Genomic DNA, 18,636 nt, shown 5'->3' on the forward strand with positions numbered 1-18,636 from the left:
CAAACCTTAGGCAGAATCTTGAGTGGTTTTGAAGAGGTGGGGCTAGGCAGAGACTCCAAGTCTCCAGCAACCCCCTTGGAGAAGCAACATTAAGAGTGCTTTCGAGTCCTTGAACCTGGCTCAAGGAAGGCTCTTGGCAAATGTTCCTTGAAAGAGTAAACACAGAAACTGAGCTTTAGGCTCCTTCCCAGCAATGATGTGAGAATTCATCAGTTGTCCTCAAATGACAAAAAAGAAGTTGGGCTGCTTGACTTCACATATGAACACAGGGAGCTCATAAATAAAAAGGACAGAGAATAGATGACCGTAACAGGGACTAGAAAATTCTCAGTATCAGTCCTGGGTAACAGATCATGCCCTGTTCCAAGCTGAATATTAGGACAACAAGTAAGCCAGTTCTATTAGTGCCCTGGGTAACAGAAAAGTCTAGAAAGGTCAAAAACACACTAGGTTGTTATGACAAGCTGAATATTTTGTACTTTATCTTGTTGTAATAGGCCGCCATAGAAGTTTTTAGACAAGAAAATGATCTGATTAAAAATTAATATGGTCATTTTGGGAAAGAAAAAGGGGGGTCAACTCTAGTCAAGGAGCTATGTTAATGAATAAAGATATTAAGTCTTTATGAGTAAAAGTCCATTAAAATTATTTCAGCACACAGTTTTCCTTATTATATTTTAAAACCCAAGTATGACTCACAACTTAAGGAGTTTTGAATTGAAACTGCTTGCTTTATGACTTTTCTTACTATACATAGAACCCCCACCCCTACCACAGGTAACCACCAATTCTCATGTTTATGAAAACAAATTATTTCCAATGAGAAGGGCCCCAATTGCCTGTTCTTTCAACACCAATGCTAACATGAAATCAGGGATAAGGTGATACAGCTATACTTAAAGGTCATTGAAGAAAATGAAAATCACTTCTCAGAATTTATCATTGCAAGATGTCTGGGATCTTCATGCTCACTGAGTTAGAAATTAAACATTTTGAAGAGTAGACCTTTTATTTTGCTTGGAATTCATGGTTTCTGTGAGCAGCAAAGAATGAGAGATGTACCTATATCAGCATGTCTTCATTCTGAGATTCCTAGAGTTTTCATATTAATGGGCCTCAGCCAAAAGGATCAATTGTGATATAACTTATATGTTTAGGACTTCCCTGGTGGCTCAGATGGTAAAGAATCTCCCTGCAATGCAGGAGACCAGGATTCAGTCCCTGAGTCTGGAAGATCCCTGAAGAAGGGACTATCTATCCACTCCAGTATTCTTGCCTGGAGAAGTCCATGGACAGAGGAGCCTGGCAGGTTACAGCACAGTCCATGGGGTTCCTAAGAGTCAGACACGACCAAGGGACTAACACTTTACATATCTTGGGTTTGTGATTGTTGAAAAACTGCACTCTTGGAGGTGGTTAAAATGTTAATTTTCCATTTTCCTCATGTTTCTCTGGGCAAAAGCATAGTAAGGTTGTTGAAGTACCTACTTCTTACCTCTTGAGTCTCTCTGGGGTCTCTCTGATGGACAGGAAACGTGTACTCTTCTTCTAGGCCTCACATTTATTAGATGTCAGAATCTGGGCTAGTTAAACTCTTTGAGCTCCAACATTCTAATATGTGTCTTCTCTCTCAAGGTTAAAAAAGTAATTTCAAATTCTCTATTGGGTAATTAATCAATCTGTGAAGGAAAACCTTCTGTCACACTATACAGTTTATAAAACACTGTAAAAGAGCATTGTTCATGATTATATTTGGTAAACTTTGTAAAAGCACTGTTCTCAATTTTTTTGTTGGCACCTGTCAACTTTTGCTTAATTAATGAGAAGCTTACAGGAAGACAAAAGAGCTGATTTGACAAACACTTGAAGAATGGCAGTTTATCTTGTTAATAGGAAAAGAAATGCTAAATTAGGGATAAGGCTAGTTAATAGGATTTATTTCTCTAAAAGCAATAGCATATCACTTTCTGTTTTTGTTTTTTTTTTTTTTTAAATCATATGATGGTTGTTATTCAAATATACTATAGCAAAAAGTTCTGTTCTCCCATAGGACCAGAAAAGTATATAAGTAGATAATGCTCTTGCTAGCAAGATAACAGAAAACTAGGCAACCATTGCTTTGCCTTTTTCCACATTTGAAGTAAATTATTCTTTAGCACATATACAAGAAGGAAATACAATGAAGCTGTAGCTTGATTGCATTTGCAGAAGATTCCTTGGGACTTCCTTTTAGATAGAATGAAAGCTCAGGAAGCTTTCAATCCAGTTTGCAGATCTCAGAAAGGATATTAGACATTTTGTATTTCAGTTGATGAATTGTAAAGTGAAATCTGGTTCTTAAATTTGTGGCTGCTTGTACATGCCAGGTTTGGAGAAAAACTTTGAAAATATGAAGGTGAATTTCCTAAATCTATCATTTATAAGTAAGATCCATTCTGCTGCTAGGTCCACAGTTGTAGAGAAGTGAAAGGTCTCAATGGTTTTTATTGTCATTTTTTGAATGTTTATTATAAAAGTGATGTAAGGTCATTATAAAACAATTTAAGATCAAAATTGTGTAAAATAAGAAGAATCTTTTCAATCTTTAGTGTTTCCCTTGTGGCTCAGCTGGTAAAGAATCTGCCTGCAATGTGGGAGACCTAGGTTTGATCCCTGGGTTGGGAAGATCCCCTGGAGAAGGGAAAGGCTACTCATTTTGGTACTCTTGCCTGGAGAATTCCATGGACTGTATAGTCCATGTGACCACAAAGTGTCGGAGACAACAGAGTGACTTTCACTTTCACTTTCTTTTTTTCACTCTTTGATTTTATTCCCCACTAGTAGCCTCTGCTAATATTTTAGTATGCATCCTTTCATGCCATACACCACACACACACACACACACACACTTTAAACAAAGATGAGATCACTCTTTTTGAGATGTTCTACAACTTCTTTCCTCACTTACCAGTGTCTCCTTGATATCTATCCATATTGCTGGATATAGACCTTTTCTGTTTAATGCTACATGGCATTAAACATTATATGAATATATCATAATTTAACCAGTGATGAGCACAGAGTGATTTTTAGTTTTCCCTGAGAAAAGCTAATGTAGTTCTTGAGAGCCCAGACTCCGGCAACAGACTGCATGGGCTCATAAACCCAGTTCCTCCACTTCCTAACTTATGTAAATTATTCAACCTTCTTAATTCTCAGTTATTTCATTTGTAAATGGATAAAGACTAGCATTTAATCTGGGAACTTGTTGCGAAGAATTAATAAATATGAAATGCTTAAATAGTGCCTTTCTCATAGTAAATACTATATGAAGGTTCACCGTGATATTTTTGTTACTAGGGACAATACTGCAATCCATTGCTTTCATATATATATATATATATATATATATATATATACACATACATACATATATCTGAATTTTAACTCGAACAGATCATATACTTTTATTCATTATTTATATTTTATTTTTGACTGTACTGGGTCTTCATTGCTTTGAATGGGCTTTCTCTAGTTGTGGTGAGTGGGGAACTCTCTCTAGTTGCGGCATGCAAGCTTTTCATTGCATAGCTCTTCTTGCCGCAGAGCACAGACTCTAGGCTGGGGGACTCAGTCGTTGTGGTCCTTGGGCTTAGTTGCTCTGTGGCATGAGGAATCTTCCTGGGCTAGCAATTGAATCTGCATGCCCTGTATGGGCAGGTAGTTTTTGATAAGTTCAGATTCTTATCCACTGTGCCACCAGAGAAGTCTAATCATATGTTTTTGAGGACACAGAATTAGACTGTGGTGAAAACAGTCAATGAACACTTAGTCTTCATTTCTTATTTAGCAGAAGTAGTATGAAGAGAAAAGGCAAAACATTGCTGTGATCATGCACTATCAGAGCTAGAGACTGTAAACAAAGACATTTATTTTCCGAATTTCTCCAATTTATCCCTGTTTCCAATATCCCAGTTCAGTTTGTCATCTTCCCTTACCCAAGCTGTTAACATCTTCATCTGCCTGCTTTTGAGTCCCCCATCCCTTCCAACCACCCTTTACCACTGCTTCCATAGGAATATTTGAATGTTCCTTAATTTTTCCGGGTTAAAACTTACACTCTTTAACCTCGCTGGCAAGGCCCTTTGTGAGCTGGTCTGTTTGTGCCTGTCTCTCCAAACCCCCTTTGATAGCTCTGGCTCGCTGCCACACTCCAGCCACACTGGCTTTACTGACGCACCTCTGGATGTACCATACTGTTTTCTCCTCTGGAAATTGCACACACAGTTCTCCTTCTCTGAATTCTGTTCCCCCTTCATCAACCTTTTGAAGCCTTCTTTTCTTTTAAGACCAAGATCTTGTATGTCAGTGTCTCTGAACTATAGCTTCTGAATGATTTCTGATGACCCTTACTTTATATTACCATTTTGTATCCTAGTTAGGGTACTTTTCATACTACAATCATATGCTTATGAAAATGCCAAACATTTCAGGTCACAATCATGAAGAAAAGAGCTCTGACTCTTTCATTGTTATTGGAGCCTAGCTAAATGATGGATGATGGACACAAAGATGCTTCACTTTCTTACACACTATGCTGGCAAGATTGAATCCATTCATTTTTCAGACCAGTTCTCTGGTCCAAAAATTATGCAAGAGTACGTATGAGATAAAAATATTGATCAGTTTTCTTCACTAGCTTTCTGTGTTGAAATACCTGCAAGGTGCTTTTGCAATTACTCTTCCCAAATGAGTTTTCCTTTGCTTTGACTGCATGCATTGTGAAGGTAATTGAAAACCTATAGGAAACAATCAAATAAACCCCCTCTGTTTGTGTGTGTGACTGCATGTACACATCACCCACTCAGTGAGGTAAAGGAGAATCTTACAGACTGGCTGGTACTAAGAAAATACAACTGGTAATCTCTGTCTTTTATAGTCTAGGGTTTTTTTTTTAATTTATGATGTGAATCTGTGATGTCTGACTTGTGTTTGATTGATTGCAAATGTAAGCATTTTGTAATTCATGGCCTTTTCTGGCTTCCTTCTTTAATGGTTGGGTGAATATATTCTTTCTAGTATATTATTGGAGAAGGCAGTGGCGACCCACTCCAGTACTCTTGTCTGGGAAATCGCATGGACAGAGGAGCCTGGTGGGCTGCAGTCCGTGGGGTCACAAGGAGTTGGACACGACTGAGTGACTTCACTTTCACTTTTCACTTTCATGCACTGGAGAAGGAAATGGCAACCCACTCCAGTATTCTTGCCTGGAGAATCCCAGGGACAGGAGCCTGGTGGGCTGCCGTCCATGGTGTCGCACAGAGTCGGACACGACTGACGTGACTTAGCAGCAGCTGAATATAATGTCCAATACATTGTGTGAATATTTTCTGAATGAAGGAATGAACAAACTAAAACTGAAGTTCAGCTTATTTTATCACAAGGCTGTTTCCTTTGCTGTGGAGGTATGGTAAGACTAGGGAAATGTATATACTTTCAGGGATATGTTGACATCTCTCAATCCCCTTGGCATTTTAAAACAGTGTATAATTATCATGTTTTACAAGTGTTGAATAAACACCAAATAGGAATAGGAAGACTTGGGTTCTGGACATGGTTCCACCACTCTCTGGTTATATGATCCCGAGAAAGGTACTTATCTTGTGTTCATAATTTAAAAATGCGGGACCCGAAAGGAATGACAACTAATGTATTTTAAAGGTTGTTTTCTAGCAACTTTAAAACTGAATGTAGTGCCTAAAAGACAATTTGACCTGCTTAGTTTCATTATAGTTCATTCATTTAAAGAAAAAGGTGTTTTCAGATCATCAGTGGCATAATGAGCAATGATCCTAAGTGTCAAAATTCATCAAATGACTATTATAATAAAATAGATGATCAAATTTGACATTTCTTTTGAAAAATGAATTTTTCAATATTTCTTCGTGTTCTAAAATAAATGTGTGAAATGTGCCTATCTACAAAACAGAAAAGGACTCTAGACATAGAGAATTGACTTCCCCCTTTGAAAGGGGGAAGAGAGGGAATGGACTGGGAGTTTGGAGGTTGGTAGATGCGAGCTATTACATTTAGAAAGGATAAACAACAAGGTCTTAATGTATATTAAATATCCTGTGATAAACCATAATAGAAAAGAATTTTTTAAAAGAATGCAAAATAAAATAAAATAAATCTGTGAAAGGGTATCCTCAGGGCTTCTAAATACCACAATTTAAATTGCATTCTGTTTTACCAGCATTGTAACTTAATTAAGATCTATACATAATTGTAAATGATTACTGTTTACAAAGTCAGCTCTGTGATGTGCACATTTCTGTTAGTAGTATAATTAAGACATCCAGATATTTGTAAACAAGTTTGATATCAAAATGCCAAGTTATCTCATTCAAATTTAATAAAAAACATATCTAATATGATTGTCAAGAAAGACACTATCTTTCTTTACTCCAGATCATAAATTATGGTTGTAAAAACTCTAAACTGAAAGATTTGGTACGTTTAAAATTTTTATTTTATCAAATATTATCAATTTAATATGTATGTGACATGTTGTTGATTTGATTGAGCAGAAACCAGAGATTAAACTGTTTTACAATACATTTTCTCTATGCCTAAGAGTGTTATGCTAAGAGGGCATCCTTCACACAGTGGTTGAGAGACATGTTGAATATCTGCTATGTATCAGGCTAAGTACTTTACAAATACTATTTTATCATCATTGAATTCTTAAAACAGCATTATAAGGACATACTATAAGTATTGACACTATGAATGAGAGCCATGAAGCTTAGAATGGTCAGTACAAGTTGAGATTTTAACCTAGTTGTTTGATTCAAAGCCTGTGCTCTCTGGGTAATACCATGTCACCATAACCAAAAAATGTAGCTAAAAGAGCAACATTTGGGGTGTGTATCTGGAGAGAATTGAAATGAGGGGTGATATAAGCAGAGCACCAGGGAAGTCACAAGGTGATGGAAATCGTGTCCTAGGGCAACACTTCTCAAATTTAAACAAGTAGACTAATCACTTGAAGATGTTGTTAGTTGAAGAATATCATTCAAGAGGTTTGGGTTGGGGCTGAGATCCTACTATTCTAACAACTCCTCAGTGATGTCAGTGTTGCCCAACCTCCAACCACACTTTTAATGCTGCTGCTGCTGCTAAGTCGCTTCAGTTGTGTCCGACTCTGTGCGACCCCAGAGACTGCAGCCCACCAGGCTCCCCCATCCCTGGGATTCTCCAGGCAAGAACAATGGAGTGAGTTGCCATTTCCTCCTCCAATGCATGAAAGTGAAAAGTGAAAGTGAAGTCGCTCAGTCATGCCCGACTCTTAGCGACCTCATGGATTGCAGCCCACCAGGCTCCTCCATCCATGGGATTTTCCAGGCAAGAGTACTGGAGTGGGGTGCCATTGCCTTCTCCAACACTTTGAGTAGCCAGGTGCTAATGCCGCTTGACTGTTTCAGTACCATGGACAGTAGACCCGGAGTGCCACACTGCCACCTCTGCCATTTCTCTCAAATCTCTAATATCTTCTGTGGGTAGATTCTTGTAACAAAATGCACAGACAGACTATTTAAAAAAAAACCTGCTTCTTGGATTGTTAGCAGCTATCTGGTGATCCTTCCCTTTATTTGGGTATGTATAAATCTATCCAGAGGAAAGAACTGGGGCTTTAGAAAGGAGAGTGGGTATCTGCTTCTGCAGTTTAAAAATGGATGCTGCTACTGCTCATCAGGTAGAAAGAATCTAATCAGGACAAATAGGGAATTCATGAAATATTTAAGCAGTAGCATTAGTTTCAATATTATAAAGTATCTATTTGAGACATCTAACTTGCACATTTGATGAACAGAAATTAGCAGCATCTTTCTGCCACTAAATCTACTCAAGTATTAGCCAATACATAATGAGAGAGAAAAATTTAAAATACAGCAAAATGCTTCTCAAAAGAAGAGTGAAATTGAAATGATTTAAAATTTTTACTTTTAAATATATTTCTGCTATCTTTTACTTTCTTCTGGATTCTTTCTACCTAATTCCATATTTTAAGAATAAACTCAAATAAATAATTTTCTTTGACTTTGTCCTTCTTTATCCCTTACTTTGCTGGCAACTCTGGGTGACAGCAAAGCTTCCTCAGGGGCTTTATGACTATCAATCTATTTCACAGCTGGAGCAGAGTCATTCAGATAAAAATCTGGCAAACAATTCCATTTGTTTGCCATTGAAGATATTTTTATTTTCTGGTTGAGGAATTTTTGCTAGAGATGTTATGGGCTACAATTATGGCAAAAGCAAATGAGTACCATCCCACATAAACTTCACCAGTCTTCCCTTAGCCTTATTACATGATCTACTTAAGAATACTTATTCTTTCCCATTCCAGTGTGTATTATCAAAATAAATTCATTCAAAATGTGTTGCCATCCATTGGGCTTACATTTGTAGTGTACCAAGAACAAAAATGTTGATTTGCATATTTCAACATTTTTCTCAAGCTAATTCTAAATTCCAGAGGAAGCATCTTACTCTATTAATAGCATTAAGACAAGCTTGGGTTGTGTGTGTGTGTGTGTGTAACCAAAAATGTGATGAGGATCTGTGTCACAGGTTAAAAGACTTTTACATGTATTACTTCATTTAATTTGCAAAAAATACTTTGGAAATAAAATACTTTGAAACACAAAATACTTTGAAATAGGCTTGTTCCTACTTAAGGGTTGGGAGAAATGAGGATTCATTTCCCTCGATTAGTATTTAGTTGAATTTGAATTATAGTGATTGTTTTGCTCCCATTACGCACTCTTGTAAGATGGGCTTGTTTTAGTGGAAATTGATGCATCTCAGAAGGACACTGCCAAAAATATTATGTGTGAAGTGCAGTGCAGCTTGATAGTAAGAGGTGCCATCCATTACTTCAAAGGAGGATATGGAGCTAAATTCAAAACCCATTACAGGCATGGTATTTTCACTGCTCTTTTTCAACATGGAGAGATACTGCCCATTAGCAGAGATTAAATAATTTACCTGAGTTTGTCTTGAGCACCCAATGCCAAGGAAGAGTTTACGAGAATGCCAAGAATTTATCTTGGAAGTTGCTTGGTCTACTGAATTACAAACAATCCTCTATAGAATATTTTATCCTTGTTTTTTCTGGGACTAATAGTAATTCTTTTAAATGTAAATAATTCTCCTTTGGTGATCTTACATAGTTTATTTTAAGTTGAATCACTGAAATCTAAGTTCAAAAATGAATCATCAGTATTTATGACCAAAAGAATGTGCTGATGCCTCTTTCAAGGCCTTCATCTTTGAGACAGGTTCAGTCTTCCAGAGTGTAAAATGGTTAGATGACTATTTTAAATGTGCCACTACTTGTCTTAGAATGTGATGATTGATGATCTTGATCACTTGTGCCCATTCTTCATTTCCTAGGAAGCCACTAGGAAACATAATTAGGAAATATCTCTCAGGAGTTCTACAGAAAAATGTGGTTTCAAGATACTTTGTTATGAATTGAAGAGGTTACAACTAAAAGGAAGGCCCCTTGGAATCACAACCCTTTAATGGGATGCCTGCACAAATGTGTGAGAACACCTAAGCAAGTTGAGCAGGTGGCTATGGATTAAAGAGTATAGAGACAGGTGGAGCAAAAATAAAACTTACAGATGGTTTACAGGGGTGACTCATTTCTCTACCCCTTCCAACTTCCAACCCCTTTAGTGTTTAGTTTTATTTTTAACATTTTGATTGTGAAATTTTTACTAAAAGTGTCAAATCTCCCAATTCTTCTAGTCAAGATAGGAAGAGTGTACCAAAGAAATCCATTTCTACAGCAGTCTCTCCTCATTGCCAAATCTGATATCCAAGATTCTTTTTTAATGTTAAAGTTTTGCATGGAATTCTCTTCTCTTTCTTGTACATTTCCCACATCCAGAAACAAATTTTTGTTTTAAATGAAATCAGCAGACTGCATATTGAAAGACACAAATTCACTGCACTAGAATGCCATACTTGTCTTCCAGTCATCAGCTTAAATATATCCAGGAGACCCACAGGTACACTCTGCACCCAGCGCTGGGGGATTGTATGCTCTGTACATGGCAGGGTCGTGAGTGGACTATCTGGTAATCCCGAGTTTTACACAAAGCTTTATTTACTGAATTGACCTGCATATATACAATCACCAGTTCGGTCTCTGCCAAATAGGAGGTACCTAGTATAACCTTTAGCAGCTTTCCAGGTGGCAGAGTGGTAAAGAATCCGCCTGCCAATGCAGACGACACGGAGACCGAGGTTTGATCCCTGGATCAGAAGATCCTCTGAAGGAGGAAATGGCAACCCAAGTCAGTATTCTTGCCTGGAAAATTCCACCGAGCCTGGTGGGCTACAGTCCATGGGCGTCACAAAGAGTTGGACGACTGAGCGCGTGCGTACACACACACACACACACGCACGCACACGTCAGATAACCTTCTCTGTGAATCGGGGACAGTCCCCACTTACTGGATGTTTGAGGGTAAGGAAGATTAACCCGTACTCCTCCTTGGCTGTGACGTTTAGAGTTGAACCTAAGCACTGCTCGCCGAAGCTCTCAAAGATCCGGTTCGCCCTCGTCCGCCCTGCCCATGACCCTCATATCGGGCCACTCTAGCGGGGCTCTTTTCGGTGCTAGATCGGGTGGGCGCTCCAGGGCCGTGTTGATAGTAGACACCGGGTCTGGTTCCGCTCGCGCAGCGCCCGCGCAGCCCGCCAGGGGGACCCCGACCAGCTCAGGCAGCATCTGATAAGAGAGAGTCCGAGGGGCGTGGAGCGAGAGTCTTGCAGCGTCGGCTCCAGGAATACCCGGAATCAGCCGGGGTTCCCCACTGGTCCAGGGGCTGGTGGGACCCCGGCTCCGAATACTGGGGCTCCAGTGAGAGGCGCGCCCGGCTGGTGGGTGTATTCTTTTCCACTCTCTGGGCTTCCAGCAGGGAGAAGAGCCCCAGAAAGCGGGTATTTTGTTCCCAACGATAGGTTTTGTCTGCGGTGATCCCTGCACTGCAAGTACAACTTTGAGGCCAGGGTACGCCTCCTGGGGTCTGGGAGTCCGGGGAAGGGGGATTGGATTTTGTCTTCATCCTCAAGGAGGAGGCTGGCGGCTAGAGTGGGGGCGGCAGGGCCTGCGGAGTTCCTACCAGTCGTGGGCAGCGAGAGACGCGCGCACCCGGGTCGCGATCGCGTGGCCACGCTCCTGGAAGCCCGCCGGGCATCCTACGCGCCGCCCCCAGACTCCTCTTTCTGCGACTGGAGCGTGAGGTTCGGTGGGTATCTGTTCAGTGGGGATCTGAGCACTGCTGAAAACTTTTCTCTTCTCAGCCCCCGTGAGTCTTTTGTCTTGTGCGGCTGAGAGTCCCTGTCCGCTGCCCGGCGCACAGCGCCGGGTGACCACCGAGGGCAGGAGCGCTCGGACTCCGTGAGTCCTATGGCTGCGGCCGGCGGCCCGGCGACCCGCGGATGGCACAGCCAGCGGTGCGCCCCCAGCCCCGAGGCCGCCGCCCCCACCCACTTCGGCCCTCCGGCAGCCCTCGCCGTCCGCCCCCTCGCCTGACTCATCCGCCCGCGGTGGCCGCGCCGCGTCCGCTGCCCGAGCCCCGCCGGGATGGGGAGGGAGACCGCGGCTGCCCAAGGCTGCGGAGGTTTCTGCTGACGCCCCCAACCCCGCTGCCTCCTGCGCTCTGCTCGGGAGGCGCCCGACGTCCCACCCGCTCCGGGAGTGAGAGCCGTGAGAGGCGACTGGACCCCCGAGGCCCCGCGCTCGGGACAGGTGAGGGGGGAAGAAAAAAATGCTGCCAGGGATGGGAAGGTGGGTGGGCAATCGGTGCAGTTGAAACGGGGCGCTGCTTCACCACCCTCTCCCTCCCCGCCCCACCTCGGCCCCCAGAGTTAGGATAAACACTGACTCCTGAAGTTTGGGGAATAAACCAAACCCGCCATCAGTTCTGGACTCCCCAGTATCCGGAGCGCAAGAGGAGCGGTGTAGGGCAGCCTCCCAGGACCCCGGAGCCTTGGAGCGGCTGGCTGGGTTTCTCCAAGCTACACCCTCCTTTGTCTCCGTTCCAGAGTCAGCATTCTCTGTAAAGACGTCCACAGTATTAATTTATAGTAGTCCTTGGCAAGAGCAAAGTGTGGTCAGGGTTTCCTAAAGCAAAATCTGTATGTGGTAGGATCTTCACAGACAAAATGGAGAGGCGAAGCAATTATTTGCCCAATTCAGCGCTATTCTCTGTATATAATCTGTCCTTAAGAGAAAGGGCTGAGCGTTTGCAAGATTTGCTCCATTAATCATTCTCTTGCTCTAATTAATTGCCCAAGCCAGCATTTCACATTTTGTAGGTACAGGCTCTCTGTGGGTATTTACTGCCACTAGTTTTCCACTGAGAAGTATGTGTCTGTGTGTGTGAATGGTATATATAATCAGAATAATTCATTTTTCAGTACCAGGCATAGACAATGCCAGAAAGTCAGGTGCTTCCCATATATGTAATTTACTCACTGAAGTCAAATCAAATACACCTTAGCCTGGTATTGGACTATGTATGTTGGACCTAAGTGTTTATTACCTTGTTTTTTTTTTTGTTTCTAAAGACCTTCAAAAGTACTTGTGGACAACAGAAAGCATTTCAGGAATCGACAACTGTTCTTATTTGTCAGTAAGAATATTGAACTCTTTAGGTTTTGCTGTCAAACCAAGTTCTAAGGTACACTTTTTGTAGTTATTTATGAAGAACTACAAAATTATGAACAAATATTAACAGCTCTGTGAAAGCTATTAACTTTGCTGGCTTGTCATGTCTTGCATTACAGAAACATGTAAAATGACCTTCAGTTTGTTATTTGGCCACCAATACCAGAACATATCACCATTTTGTGAAAAGTAGGCTGAACTTCAAAACTTCTCAAACCCTACTTTGTTTTTCCACTACTTTTTCCCTATACAGAAGCAGCCACTAAAGCATGAAACACTTTAGTTTCATGCTTCTCAGACAGCTTAAGTGAAGGAGTTGTTCTTAACAGAAAATAATGTTTCTCTTAAGTAAATTAATGTTTGAGATTTTTTTTTTAACTCTTAAAATATATCTTCTGAAGTGTTAGGAATGATTTTTCTCTAATGAAGTCTTAGTATAGAGCTCATTATTGTGAGATGATTTAACTATAATTTGTAACCTTGGTTATAATTAGCTTTGTATCCTAGGCTGGGTAAGCTTGCAGTGAAAGAGAGTTGTGTGGGGAGCATCTGTATGCGGTTTGCAGGCAGCTGACAGAGAGATTTAACCTGTTGCTTCTGAGTCAGGTTCAGGGAAATATATGTAATATCCAAAGGCTTTCTGGAAGGGATTCTTCAGGAAAGGTCACTGTAAAGTGTGATGGCTGCTCTTTTTATTCCAATTTAGAGGAATTACTAGTGATGCTTTCGAACATTCCAAGAGATTGCTATACTTGAACTTTTGTAGCTTCAGCATTTTGACAACAGCTCATTGGACAAAGATAACTACTAGCATATAGGGGGAGAGGATTCAAACCGTTTATTTAAATTTTCTTATTCCCATGATAAATCTCAGCATAAAGGAACAGAAATTTAAGAAAATAGATAAGAACAAAGATAAGAACAGATGTCACTTTTTTATGTTTCTTCAACAAAATAGGTAGACGATAAAATTAAGTCTTTGTGGTAATACCTATTACTTATCATATAGAATGTAGAGTCTAAAAGAGGAGGCAATTCTAAAATAAATTTCATTTTGTGTTACTTTTGCTAAATGAGAGACAGCATGAGGAGTTCAGTCAAACAAAGCACGTTTGGGAAAAGAACTTGTGTAGAGATGGAAAAAATGTGTCTGCAGTAAGATGGACCCTTCATTTTATTAAGGGATATATGATTTGCAGTTTTGTCCAGGGTATTTGTTTCAGGATTTAAGATATTCTTTGTCTGCTAAGATCTGATATGTGTCCAACCATTCAGAAAACATCCGTGAACCCTTGTCATGGTGCTAGGTTTGCTGATTGGTGGCAAACTAGCCTCTCCTTCTGGGAGTTTGCAGGCTGGCAGGGAGAGGACTGGGAAATGTGTCAGATCACTGAGCATCTGCAATGGTCCTTGAGTATCAGGGGCTGGTCCACACTGGATTTCCAAGGGCATTGGATGGGGAGCTGGAAAACCCAAGTTGTTATCCTGGCTGAGATACTGGTTATGTGGCCTTGGATACCTTTCTAGGCTTTTCAGTCTCTCTGCTCTTGTTGGCAGACCAAGGACTTTGGACTGTGATCTTTTCATCCTCTTTGTAGAATGCTGCATGATGAAGAGAAATCAGGATGTGGTGGGGCTAGTGTGGTGAGCAGAGTTTGGGTTGGGAGAAGACAGACTGGAGACTGCATTGGACACTGGGAAAGAGTAATGATCATGATAGTAGGAGGTCAAGGAGACTGGACATCTGGCCCATCACTGATTCTACAAGTTCAAAATACATAACAAAATAATGAATTAGCAACATTCACTTAGTCCTTGATGGTTTTCAGTGAATTTTCACAAATAATGTCAGTTGATTTTCTTTACATTTCCGAGAGGTTATTCAAGTAGAAAGGTGATGAAACCAGGACTAATTTTTTGCAGAGCATGTTTGTGCCAATATGCTCCATTGCTTTTTTTGCAGGATCAAGAGAAGCTAGAACACACTTTGGAAACCTTGTGTAAATAGGACACAGAAATAAGGGTGGCATCAGATTTTAGTGGAGTTTCAAATGTATGAGGAAAAGTTTAGGTTATATTCTGGAAGATGTGTGCGTGCTAAGTTGCTTCAGTTGTGTCTGACTCTTTGTGATCCCATGAACTGTAGCCCGCCAGGCTCCTCTGGCCATGGAATTCACCAGGCAAGAATACTGGAGTGGGTTGCTCCAGGGGATTTGCCCTGCCCAGGGATCGAATCCACATCTCCCACATTGCAAGCAGATTCTTTACTAATGAGCCACTGGGGAAGCCTATACTGGAAGCTAAGAATCTCCAATTGTGATATTAAGACCTGAAACATCTGAAATTCTGATTGTTAATCTTTAGTTTGATTACTCCTGTTCAGGGCTTCCTCCTCATCTCATTCCCCTTCCCATCCCCAGCAGGAATTCTGGTGATTTGAGTATTATAGTCATGGATAAAACTCTTCCAAAAACTTTGAGTGCAATTGGAAAAAGAAAATTCTCATATAAAAATGGGCGTTCTTGGGCCATTGTACTATTAATCAATGGAATATGTTCCACTAGCAAGTTATTCTTTGGAAATTTTGTCACCAGAGGTGAAATTACACAAAATTCATGGGAGTGTGAGCAAAGTGTGAAGATGTGGACATGTGAGTTCCTTTCTACAGTGTCCTTGTCACTCTGCTCCAGACATAAAGTACACTAATGGAGGTCAAGTCCCCTCCCCTTTACCCTGTGTTCTTGCAGAAAAGAGTTATCAGGATTCATCTGGTTATGCACGTAAGGAACCTACATTTAACTGTGTTAAGCAAAAAAAAAAAAAAAAAAAGTATATTTATTGGCTCATGTGACTGGAAAGTCCAAAGGTGAACTTTGCTTTAGTCATGGCTGGAACACAGAGCCTCATGGCTGGAACACACACCCTCTCTCTCTCCCCATTTCTCAGTTTCTCTTCTTTCTGAATCAGCTTCATTCTGAGGCCCCTTTCCATGTGTTTCACATGCTGAGAAAGGTGAGCATTGGTGGTTCCAAACCTGCATTCCTGGGCTTTTGATCCATAAGAAGAGAAGACTTGTCTCTTCCTGGTCCCATTTATGGAAGTCTTCTAAAAGGTCTCTGATTGGTTGTGCTTGGTGGTCATTGACTCAGTCTCCATGTCCAACCAAGAGTTCTGCTGAAATAGTCTTGTACTGGATGGAGTGCCCAACCCTGTTTGTATGTGGTGCTGGTGGTGGGGTGGGGCAAAGGACTGGGAGGGGCCCCACGACTGACAGTTCTGTCAAGATCATATAGATCCTCCAAACTTATGAGGCTGCCAATCAAAAACAGCATGTCTATTACTGGGGAGGATTGCTCCCTCCTTTTTGGGGATAGCCTCCTGGACAATGATGTGAACTTTGTGTGTAGAGGCAACTCAGATGCCCAAGGCCATGCAAGTTCCAGAAATGGGACCTTCCTCCCAGCCAAGGCAAAGTCAGGAGATGAAATAATTCCTTCCATGTCTAGACTTTGGTGATAGGATCCAGAGGATTACGGAGTGAGGAACCCATCATTTATCCATGTCCATGTGCTTTTAGGAAACACCTTTGTGCCCTATTTTCAGCCTAGGGATTTTATTTTCAAAAGCCTTGGTCATCCTGGGATCATGAGATTGGAGACCCCCTACTTTGGGCATTACAAGATCTAGTGACACAGTGGCAGTTTGAGCAAGGAAGTAAAGTGATGAACATAGAACTATTGTTTAAATGGGTTTGTTGAGATTGTGGGAACTGGGCAGAGAGGAGGCAGTGGGCAGAGATTAGGGTTATTGCTTAGGAAGCCTAAGATAATTGGTCCCAAGCTAAAATATTGGCTTGTGTGAGCAACTTTATGAAGGTCTGATGAGGACTAAGGAGCCTTTATGTTGACAGAAGCATTGGAAGGATAAAACAAATAGGAGGGACAAGACCAGAAGGTAGGCTGGGTCAGTAGGTGAAGTGACTATGTGTTGTACATTTGTTCATAGCAAACGGGCTGTATCGAGAGGCATCCTGTAGCCACCACACATCCTGGGGGCAAAGCCTTTATATGTGTAGCACTGACATTTATCAAAGGCCTACCTACTGTGCCAGGTCCCATGTTACATGCTTTACATCCATTACTCATAAAAGCCCTCTAAGATGCGAAAACAGAAAGTAAGGGAAGTAATTGACTTGCTCAGGGTTTTACGGTCATTCAGATCAGATCAGATCAGATCAGTCGCTCAGTTGTGTCCGACTCTTTGCGACCCCATGAATTGCAGCACGCCAGGCCACCCTGTCTATCACCAACTCCCGGAGTTCACTGAGACTCACGTCCATCGAGTCAGTAATGCCATCTAGTCATCTCATCCTCTGTCGTCCCCTTCTCCTCTTGCCCCCAATCCCTCCCAGCATCAGAGTCTTTTCCAATGAGTGGATTCAAACCCGGGCAATCTGAAACAAAAGCCTGTGCTTAAACTATGCAACACTGTCTCTCAAAGTCAAGATAAAAATCCAGTACATCAGGCCAAATTGAAGGATGAGTGCCAAACTGGACCATCCGATGGGCATCCAGACTGCCAGGAGTACAGGTCAGACAGAGGGGATGGAATGGAGGCTATTGGAGTGAAGAGGTAGAGCATCGGGGTTCAGTAGCAAACTTAGTGCCTGAGTAAGAAAGGCAGAGGCATAGATTCTTGGCTTGGGGTTTGGGTGCGGCAAGGAACGTGGGTAGGAACAGCTCAGGAAGTTGAACAGGTGGGCAGATCAATAGAACAACTAGAGCTTGATTGTTGATCTGAGGCCAGGAACTCTGCCATCTGCCTCGCTTTAAATATCCTTCATGATGGAAGTCAATACAAATACAGCATGGGCAGCTCCTTAGAGGGAGACGGAGTTCTATTAGTTGTCAGGCACTATTGGGGAAAAAAGAGCTAACATTTGTAGAGCACCTGCCATGTGCCTTCTATACATAATCTCACCAAATCTTCATTAGCGTCCTGGGAGGAGATGTATTGTGGCTTTTTTTTTTTTTTTTTTTTTTTTTGGTTGTTGAGCCAGGAAATGAAGGCTTAGAGAGGTTAAATTATTTGCTCGAGCTCCTGGAGCCAGACTGGAAGTTGAAGGAGCTGTCATGGAAACCAAAATCTATCTGTATCTCAACCTTATCCTGAGTCTTCAGGGAGTCATCCTGGTTCCTGCAGGGCAAGGTCAATTTCAAGTCTGGGCCATAGACTTGGGGAAGTCCGCAGAGGCATATGATTGGAAAGGGAGATTGTGAGTTGAATGTTTAGACATTTGAATGGGAGCTGAGAGCAGGTCATCTGAACAGAGTTGTCCAGCAGGACTGTATCTGGCTTTGGCAGAAAACTCAATAACCTAGTAGATTTTTCCCCTCAGTGCAGGATCTTTATCATTACGCAGGATAGATATGTCAGCAAGTCAGATGTTTGGAGGGCTTAATTTTAGTTACTGATTTCAGTTGAAGAGAAGGGACCTCTGCCAGCTGCTATGGCCTGAATTTACCTTTATACATGCAGGTACTTTTCCCAGAAATATGATAAATAAGAAATAGATACATAGAGGAAGAGCATTAGCACATGCTCAATGTCACAAGAATGTAGAATACACTCCAGCTATAAATGTCCATACTTGAAGATGCTCTAAATGATGAAATATTTAGAGTTATTTACTGGTGAAATATGAGTGATATATCATTTCCCAACAAATGCAAGGTCAAATTGGTCACTGTGTAAATTTGACTGGATGTAGGCATTTGCCGTGTGCAGTGAACTGTGTATACATATGATAAGAAGAAGGGGAATGAGAAGGTATATGAGAAGAAATATTTGAGACATGTTTTTGAGACTCCATAGCTCATTTGGAGAAGTGAGACAATCATGTTTAA

General features: G+C 41.3%; 1 protein-coding gene across 1 annotated transcript in view; it reads left to right on the forward strand.

Annotated features, from left to right (window-relative positions):
* Positions 1 to 11,702: 11,702 nt before the first annotated feature.
* Positions 11,703 to 18,636, forward strand: part of TMEM200A (transmembrane protein 200A) — an 84,846-nt gene continuing 77,912 nt past the window's right edge. Inside the window, exon 1 of the mRNA XM_055535620.1 lies at positions 11,703 to 11,809. The gene's annotated coding sequence lies outside the window, so the exon portion shown is untranslated. The remainder of the gene's footprint in view (positions 11,810 to 18,636) is intronic.

The sequence above is a fragment of the Bubalus kerabau genome, chromosome 9 (genome assembly GCF_029407905.1).
Source record: "Bubalus kerabau isolate K-KA32 ecotype Philippines breed swamp buffalo chromosome 9, PCC_UOA_SB_1v2, whole genome shotgun sequence".
Lineage (NCBI taxonomy): Eukaryota > Metazoa > Chordata > Mammalia > Artiodactyla > Bovidae > Bubalus > Bubalus kerabau.